Source organism: Montipora foliosa, chromosome 9, assembly GCF_036669935.1.
Source record: "Montipora foliosa isolate CH-2021 chromosome 9, ASM3666993v2, whole genome shotgun sequence".
NCBI classification, from domain to species: domain Eukaryota; kingdom Metazoa; phylum Cnidaria; class Anthozoa; order Scleractinia; family Acroporidae; genus Montipora; species Montipora foliosa.
The window spans coordinates 23532645-23542644 of NC_090877.1; the positions used below are offsets into that span (position 1 = coordinate 23532645).

The following is a 10000-nucleotide window of genomic DNA, read 5'->3' on the forward strand; positions in this document are numbered from 1 at the left end:
CAATATGTAGCCATTGTATCTGATAGCGCTTTTTCGAGGGGAAAGTGAGAAGACAACGAAGGTAAGACTGTCTCCTTTCCACGATTCATCCTTTTGTTAAGGGCAAAATAGGTCCCTCGGGGGACATGTGCTTACGGGAAACGAATGTTACATCATTAACATTGTCTGTGTAATTCTGTATCACGGGCGATCATCATGTAGAAAGAGAGAAAACAAAAATTATGAGCAAGTCACTTGATAGCATCAGGTATCTTCATTTGCATGATGCCTTACCTCCCGTTTTTCCCGTCGAAATTCGAAAATATCAGACATCTGAGAAATCTATATTAAATCAATTTCAGCAAAACAAAACAAATGGTCAGTTGATTATCATTTTTTGGCATTAGAGATCTCGACATGACAAAAATATATGCACATCGCATTGGCAAGTGTCAGAGAGCAAGTTGCCTTTGATGACAACTGATGAGATTTTACAAAACGTTTCGAAAATATCAGACATCTTACGGGATTATCAACATGAAAGGTCATTGGAGAGGTTTTTTGGGCCTTTTGACTCCGAAGGCTGTTTTTTCTACTCAAATCCTACCGTCTTCGTCAACAGGTTTGCCAATCAAATTATCATGCGATTGTTGAAATCCTGCCGTAAATTCTCTAAAATTTCTCTTTTCATAAGGAAAATTGAGAAAGGATAAGGTAACAAGTAGGCTGCCAACACAATAACTGTAAAATGGACATCAATATTATTGTTAAAATTAAATAAAGACCTCATTAGTTTAGTGATTCATGCATGCGATCTTACACTCACTCACTAACTCACTCACTCACTCACTCGCTCACCCACTCACTCAGACAGACAACCCTGATGACATTGTGCATTACGGGCTAGCCTGTAAGCACAAAAACAGATGGCATTGATTTGGTGATAAGTATCACAGACTGGAATGTTCGAAAGTAATTCTTACTCTATAAAGTAACTGTAATGTCACATTGCGTGACGGCGCCAGTTTCTGTAGATTTGCAAGTTAAAAAACTAATGCCTTCAAACTTCCTGTCGACAATTTTCACATTTACTGGCAATGCTAAAAGAGAAAAGCTAATTAATTTGTAAAAGTATAGTTTACGTACAGGTTTGTAAGCTGAAAGCATGAATACCCTTAGCTGACAGTTGCACTTTCCTGCCGATTTATCCAGCTTTATTGTAAAGAAAGCTTTAGCTTAGCTTTAGCTTTAGCTTTAGCTTTATTTGATTTACCACGAAATACAAATAACGATAAAACAATTTAACAGTTACACAAAAGCAAATGAAAGTGGCGAGGAAGCCCAAAAAGAAACCATGAGGCTTATAGACATTGTGCTCCCTCAGAGTAAAAATAAAGTTAACATTAATGGTAAGGCCTGGATCGAAAGTAAAATACAATGAAGGTAAGTATAAATTATCTAATTACATGGACTGAGTTGACAGAATATAAAGTATGATACAAGTAACAACAAGAATGAAAATAATATCAGACATGAGAAGAAAGATAACTATTTACTACAAGATTTATAACTAATAATTCATATATAATTTTTTTTTCAATTTCGTTTTGAATAAGTGGAGAGAATTAGATTCTTTAATATCAATTTCTATAGAGTTATAATAAGTAGGTCCTTGGAAACTGACAGAAAATTTGCGAAAGTTTGTTCTACAAGAAGGAAGGTGAAAATCGTTCGCATGTCTAGTGGCATAGCTATGGACTTGTTTGTTTAAAGAAAAATAATTGTTGAACTTTGAAGGCAAAAGAGAATGGTTAAGAGCAAACATAAGTTTACCCAATTCTAGCTGTCTAATATCGGAAAGTTTTAGTAGTTCTAATTCTTTGAAAATAGGGTCTGAATGAGAATCAAAAGTTGATTTAGAAATAATTCTGATAACTCGCTTTTGCAAAGAGACAAGACGGCGAAGATTGGTTTTGTACGTAGATCCCCAGACAATAATACAATAATGAAGATAAGGATAAACTAAACAATAATAAAGAGTTTTTAGACAGGGTTTAGGTAGAAAAAATCTTGCTCTATTAATGACACCTATTGATTTCGAGATTTTACGAGCTACTTGAGAAATGTGGTATCACGCGAGCAATTTTCATTTGGTCGGGAACAATGCCATGAGAGATAGATAAATTGATTATATGAGCTAAAGGATCGGCTATAATATGAATTGACTGTTTTATGATGGAAATGGGAATTCTATCATGGCCAGAAATTCTCCTCAGCTACTAGCGACTGATTCCAGTATTTCCGCTGATGAAGAAAAGTAGACCGCATTTACCTCTTTGTCAAACGCAAGTATTTTATGAGTCTCTGAAGTAGTGTGTTCATGCCTGAAGCGCGGCAGGTACAAAACACAGGTGACAGGTCATTGTTTTACTAATAGAGGTTTTGCAGGGTAGCCATGTTGCATAGCAGGAACAATAGATTCTTTTTCCTATGGGAACAAATGTTCTTTCTTATGCAAAACATTTTTGTTGTTTCTGCCATGCAACATAGCTGCCGTGCAAAACCTTTATACTGAAAGTATCCTAAACATTCATAAAAGCTAACCCTTTTAAAGGCCTACAGTGCAGACCAGAAATATGCGTCCCAAAAAACGCGTGCGAAACGAGCATACGAAAATTGCGCACACGCGTCTGCGTTTGTAACACGCGCATCAAAAACGCGCATTCATCAAAGATAATTAGTATGTATGAGTTGGCCCATTGTCTTTTCATTGTTTAAGTTTTATTGTTAGTTTCAGCGCAAGACAATGGCTATGTCAACAGTGAAGTGTTTGACAAAATTTAAAATAACGTAACGCGTGCTTCCAAGTGAAATTCGAGTCAACAATGCACTCGCTTCCGCTTCATATTTAATTTCAGATATTTGAAAATTACTTTCACTTCTCGCTGCATCAACAAATGACATAATGAGGGAAATAAATATTTTCCTGTGATTAAAACGTAAAACAGGACTACATGTATTTTCAATTTGAAAGACATCGGTTTTGCCAACAGAAATCGACGGTCAGTAAAGTTAGTCGATCAATAACAAATATCGCTAAGAGCAAGACTTGGACGAACGGCGCAGTGAAATGCAGTAAAATCAACGAAATAAGGAGTATATTCATTTGCAAACAAAACTTACTTACGCCATCTGTAATACCGGTACTTTCTCGTATATTTCAAAATAATTTTTGTAATGCGTGCGTGACATTCAAAAGGCGTCTCGGCATTGTGTCCTTTTGCGAATTGAAGCTGTATTACTTCAGCAAGATTCACTGGAATGCTCTCGGAGTTGAAAAATCTCCCCTTTAAGATATCTTCTGCACCAATTTCTTTCTTTAGTTAAGCTTTACGGATGAGAATTAACGCGGGGTTGGCTGGAAGCATACGGAGTGAAACCCTGTGTGACAAAAAAGGGAAATAAGCCGCGGCTTACTTTGGTCGCGGCTTACATAAGACGCGAACACCCGGTGTAAATGGTACAAAATCTACGTTCACGGCTTTCTCAAGCCGCGGCTTATCCTGGCCTGGGAGTTTATGTACGCCGCGGCTAGAGTAATCCACGGCTTATTTTCTCTCGTATAAACGGCCCTAATGTCGTCTTCTTTTGTTTGAGAGCCTGGAACCAAATGTTTACTTGTCGGAGCCTCAAAGCAGTTATCTCATGACGACTTCTCTGGCGCCATTCTCAGTATTTGACGTTCGCGAAAAACTTGGGATGTTACAAAAACTCCTCAGTAGCGCTGTTTTCTTTTTTTCCCGAAATTCTTAAGCTCGACAAATTTTCGGCAAAGCACTTTTATTGCGAAGAATTGGCGGAAAAGTCAGAAGCTACGTCTACATAATTATTTTCTCCGTTGTCTGGCATTTTCTGTGACAACGATCCAAACTGCAGTTTCGGCAACAGAAAGGTCAAAATAACTTAACTATCAGTGGTCAGCTGCAGGATGACAACAGAGTTTTATTATTTTTCATTCAGTGAATGTCGAAAGAATTTAAAGCTTTGTAGGTTCGTTTCGAAAACTCACAATGGTCAGTTGACACCGCTCTTCAATTCAAATGTTCTGGTAAGTTGATCACAGAAATTAAATATTCATTTTATCGTCTGTCTGTTGTTTCGTGGAACAATGAACATCACATCTACGATACGAGTTTGCATAACAAAAGAAAAAACGCGCATCAAATGCGCGTTTGGAAACGCGCATTTAAAAACGCGTGTGCGCAAAAAACGCGCGTGCGTTTTGCGTCTGCGTAGGACGCATATTTCTGGTCTGCACTGTAAGTAGGCCTAAGGTTAGCATTTATGAATGTTTACGATACTTTCTGCATTTGTAAAACAATGAGCTGTGACCTGTGTGTTTTACATGCCGCCTGAAGCGTGTTGACTCTAACACATTTTGGCAGTTAATTGCGAAAGAATTGGTTGCTGAGAAACTCGTATGCTCAAATGCACCCAATTGTAATGCGTTACAAGACCTAACCTGCGAAATGTTTACTTCAGTAACTCTTAATTCTGTCAATCACTGCCCCCTCCATCCCCTGCAATAACGTCCACGTCCAGCATTGTCTGCTGACTATGAAATACACAAACCACAATAAATGGCATTTCCCATCGAACGGAACAGTGGAAATTTCCTTACCACTTGCTAAATTTTCCAGTTTCCAGTCTCTCATCAGCTCAAAACAATTGCAAATGGTAAGCACCATCTTGTTGGGGTGGTTTGTTGATTGAGGAAAAACTGTTACCATTATTCACCGGTCATCCCAACCTGTTTATTCGGACAAATTGTTAGCACCCCTAATTTCCACGGAAGTAGAGGTCCAAACATGTTTCTCCCCTAACCGTTTTCTTGTCTGCAGCTTGGGGATTCTACAGAATCTTTACTCGACATTTATCACGATAACTTGACAAAATGTATTACATTTACTGTAATGCTAATCATCAACGTTTATTTGACTGAAATCCCACACAAGTACGCATTGCGGACCCTTTTTTCTTTTGTATTTCACAATGGTACAGTACTTCATTTCTCCAAATTGCTGTAATACAGTGTCCAATGTAATTTTTTTCTATCACCCGTATACATCAATACATGTTCGGACACTTATCATGAATACATTCAGTGACCGTTCATTTTTGTAAAATGCTGTACAGGTATAATTATCCAATTGCTCATTGTGGTAATAAAAAACAAAATCATGATGACTGCAGATCTCGCTATGCAAAGTTTGTTTATTTCAACCACGAGTGTTTGTTTATTTCAGCGCAGAAGTGCTGCTAGGTTTGATCGTGAACTAAGCAGAATCCCTGTCAAACGGCAGGAAAATAAGAAGACTTGTCCAAAAATATATTAAGAAAAAATTAATGTGGTGAAGTCGTCTGCAATACATTTCTTTAAAAAAGGAGTGCATTTAGTGGCTTAGAATGTTATCGAAATCGTGCAAGCAATTGTAAGTGTTTATTTTGTTTAGAAAGTGTTGGGTAAAAGTTCATAAACTTCATTATCATGATCTCCCTACAACAATCAAACCAAACAACATGATTTATGTCAATTGGATTTACCCGGGTGTACAAAGAGCTCAATTACAGATTGAATCATAACCAGTTCAACCTATCCAGGGATCAGGGTTTTAGCCAGGTGGCCGTCTGGCCATTCTGTGGACGGCCACTTTTCAGGAGAAAATGAATAAAGCGTAGATCTTGTTGATTTGCAGTCAGTGATTTCATAATAGTTCGATCAAAATTACTTGATTCTAGTGATTCTGGAAACGCTTTACACACCATCTCACCATCACCTTATTTCTACTTTTAATTAGTTTCCTTTAGTTATTTGTTACTTCATAGGTGAATATTGGGCACTATTTTTCCGTTTTTGTCCGTGTAGAGCATAACATGTGTTACCGAACTGATTTCACCAAAAGGAACGGCATGTAACCAGTCCCACCCTGCAGATATTTGCTTGTTCCCAGTCTCCAACTTCCCCTAAGATGGACGCCAAGATCAACATGGCATGGAAGTGTTAAATGATGTGTTTAGTGGGCAAAAGCAAGTACAGTTTCAATCCAATTTAGGTTTTTGGCAAAGAAAATGAGTGACGCATTTAACATTCAAGTCCGATCAATGAGTTTATCGACTGAAAATCGTGGAAAGTGCACCTAAATCCCTGGCCAAACTATCGAAAAAAGTTGGATGGAACGCTCCAACTTTGCTTGATCCAACATTGTTCGACCGTTTGGCCACCCATGTTGGATGATGTTCGTCCAACATTTTTTGTTGATCAAGTGTTGGATGCAGTTTGCTTTTGATCAAACATTGCGACCAACAATTCTGCTCAATGCAACAATGTTGCAGTGTTTTGCCACTCTTCTAACAAAGTTGTGTCCTGAATCGAGTCACGTTCACGCATCTAGCCAATGGCTATCTTATTTTCAAGCTTAGGCTTCTAGCATTATTTGCAACAAAGAAGGTGGACAAGGAACTTGTAACAGCTAGAAACCTTGATCAGTGAGTATGAAGCAAAGCCATGTCTTTGGGACACTTTTAGTCAACTTAATCACTATCGCTTTGTTTGGAGATTTCTGGTTCAATAGTGTTTACAAGTTCTGCAAATTGATCCGAGCTCATTCTGATCATCTCCTACACGCGGATGTATCTTGCAGTGAACATACCCTTTTCTACAAGTTCTCGTAACCATTTTTTGGTTTTCCTTGTTAGAATCCATCATTTCCGTCCTCAAACAGCTCCAGTAACACAAACACTACGTGCAGTTTTCGTTTCAGTGCTAGCGCCATATTTATAAATTTAGCGCCAACTTGACGAATGTTTCGTCAAGCAATTTTGGATAGTGTTTTGTCACTACCTCAACATTTACATCCAACAATGTTGCATGTGGAATCCAATTTTGTTCGATAGTTTTGCCAGGGATTAAGACACTTCAAATTTTCAAAATTTTCTGGGAGGGCATGCCCCCAGACCCCCCTAGCGGGATGGGGCCCCATGTGCATTACTGGACGGCCACTAACAGGATCCTGGCTAAAACCCTGCCAGGGATATAGAAACAAACGCTGGTCCTGTTATTGATCCCAGGAAAACGATTAAGGCACCTCATAGTCAAGACAATGTGATATTGTGTAGTTCAAATGCAGGTACCCAATGTGTTAGCATGTTGTTTACTTCCCTGATCTACAACCACAGGAATTGCATTACTTCCAGTTCCTCTCTCAACTTGATGAATATCATGAACTTTGGAAAAAAACTGTATTCTGGTTTGTCTAGACTACTGAGGCAAATTTATCTTATGTTAAAGGGGTACTGTCATGCTAAATTAAAAATTTTACTGTTTTTAGGTCAAAACTCAGTCAAAATCTAAATAAGTACTCTAGCTCACACATACATGTATAACATATTCCTGACAACTCACTGAGATGATGTGAAATAAAATATGGCACAAGGAGCTGCTCTTATTTAACTTTTGCTGACTTTCAGAGTACAATGTCTCCAAACTTGAAAAACTGGCCAATTTTTTTTCAAGTTTCAATCCATTTCCATCCCCTCCATCTTTGGATGTAAGCAACAATGAATGGCTTCAGTGCACTTCAGTGACCATTGGCAACAAAACTACTGCAGTATTTTTTGGTCTTCATTGATGCAAAGATGTCTTCTTGTATTTTGAATTTTGACTAAAATAGCCCCTTTAACATAATTACCCAAGATGGTGATTCTCAGTTTCAACACCAATTATCAACTTCAGTACAGTTCTAGGTACACCGTTAGTATACAAGGGGCTTGTGCCTTACCAGATCTCAATAATTACTGTATGCCTTTAGCTAAGGCTACATGTATGCAAACTTTGCTGCAATAAAAGTATTATTCATTTCTTCTAACAATACAAAGTAGCACTATAGGAATGTATTATACTCCAGAAGGCAGATTTAAACTGTGTGATTCTCTTGCTAGAGACTTGTTTGGCATGCCACGCCCCCAAGGAACATGATTGTAGACATTCAATGAACCAATCAATTACAGTATTTCCATGCATTGTACACCAATTCAACGGTGTACAGGAACAACCTGTCACAGTTCTCCTGCCCTGATAAATAATGATGCCACCACAATTACGAAATTATAAGTCATGCATTAAGTAATGAGATTAGAACCAATGCTGGTGTGTTGAAATCCTGTTGTGCAGTGTCATTCTACAGTATTTGTTTTTCCATCATCAAACCTTGTGGATACTGGAATTCACAGACTCTAAATTCAATAGCACAACATGGAAGTACCTTTTACCGAGAGAAACTGAATGCTGATGCGTGTAAACATCTTACTGTGAATGATTTTCTAAGTACAGTGTAGCCTTCAAATGTATGAAGCTGAGATTCACATTACCTTTAACTTGGAAAAGAGGGAAATAATCTCTTGTACCTCTGCTTGCACCAAATTATTCTTTTACAAGTTAATCAAAAACAACATAAAGGACAATGCTGGATTTTTAATGTGGATCACAGATCATTGTACAAGTTGCATTTTTCAGCTCAATTCAAAAAGTGAAAGTTGTTAAGTGCAAATAAGCATTATTGAACATTTTCAGTGACAATCATTTATGGTGATGTGGTGACATTGTGTGTCATACAAAAGAGAGTTACACACAAAGGGAACCTCCCATCAAGAGAAAATATTTGGATCATAAAATTGAAAACTCTCTAGTTCCAAAAAAGAAACAACAGATGTTCTCCAAGAGGTCTGAATGGTATAAATAAAAAATCTTTCATAAAAACAAATGGTATCATTGACTAAGAGAAGAGGATGGAATCAAAGACAGTATAAATCACAAGATCTAGAAGAATTTTAGAGAAGATTTTCTCACGTAAAAGATCTAACACAAGCAGCTGAAAAGCTAAGACAAACTGAGAATTCAGGTTTGGATAACTGCATATCTGTTTTTCAAAAGATCAGTGATGGCCCATATTACTGGCAGGTAACAGTTGCAAACACAACAAATTTTGCCTAGGCAGAATATGAAGGTTTACACAAACAATGAACTCCCAGCAGAAGGATCCAAAGGACAAAATACCACCATGTGAATTTATAGACAAATACTGAGTGAGAACAGTGGAGTAAACTTCTAACTGGTCCAACTCGATTTAATAACGTTTATCGGCTGTTGGTAACAACGTACCGTACGTGTTTGTGACCCATTGGCCTGGTGTATGGCGCCAATCAAGGATCGCCAGTAGTGGGTCTTTCTTGTCTCCCTTCGCTTTCATGAGCAGTCCTTGACAGGTTTTACGGCATTCTCCTCCATTTTAATGCAACAATTAACCGAAATGCTAGTGCAATTGTATAAAATTAATAATTATAACGTCGTTATAAGACATTTGTCTTTATACAGGAACTGTAATTTGGAAGGTGTTTGATATTTTCAACACAGTAGGTTGTCAATCAATGTGGGTGATTTTTATAATATTATTGATTAATTAACGCCACAAACAGGTTTCTATGGCTTGATAACAAACACTGTCACTTTTTGAGATTGTGTATTTGATTCTGTTTTCCATAATGCATAATGGCTTTATGCAACTTGATGTTGTGACATCGTAAGGAAAGGGAGCAAAATGAAAGCAAAATTAGGTTTTTACATCTTGTTCAACTTCTTCTTTTGTTTGAGTTGTTGCAAAGAAGAAGGCAGAGAGGAATTGTCAAGAGACTTCACCAATTCTGGGTCCGATACATTTTCGAGGAGCAGCAACGGCTGCAGCATAACCAGTATCAAATTATACACCGATCAACTCAAAATTTCAACATCCCTTCCCCGGGCAAACCACTGGCATTTGAACTTTTGAAGATGGGATTGTTCAAATTCCCACCCCCTCGGACCAAAATAGTGTTCAAATGCCCTACCCTGACGTCGGATTTGTCTGTCTGTTCCAAACTTTTGAAGACCTTTTTTGTAAGCCAATTGCTCACAAATGCTATTATCTCT

General features: G+C 37.8%; 1 protein-coding gene across 2 annotated transcripts in view; it reads left to right on the top strand.

Annotated features, from left to right (window-relative positions):
* Positions 1-10000, top strand: part of LOC137971247 (NLR family CARD domain-containing protein 3-like) — a 40356-nt gene that overhangs the window by 106 nt on the left and 30250 nt on the right. For both annotated transcript variants that reach the window (XM_068818034.1, XM_068818035.1), the window contains exon 1: positions 1-61. This exon is cut by the window's left edge. The gene's annotated coding sequence lies outside the window, so the exon portion shown is untranslated. The remainder of the gene's footprint in view (positions 62-10000) is intronic.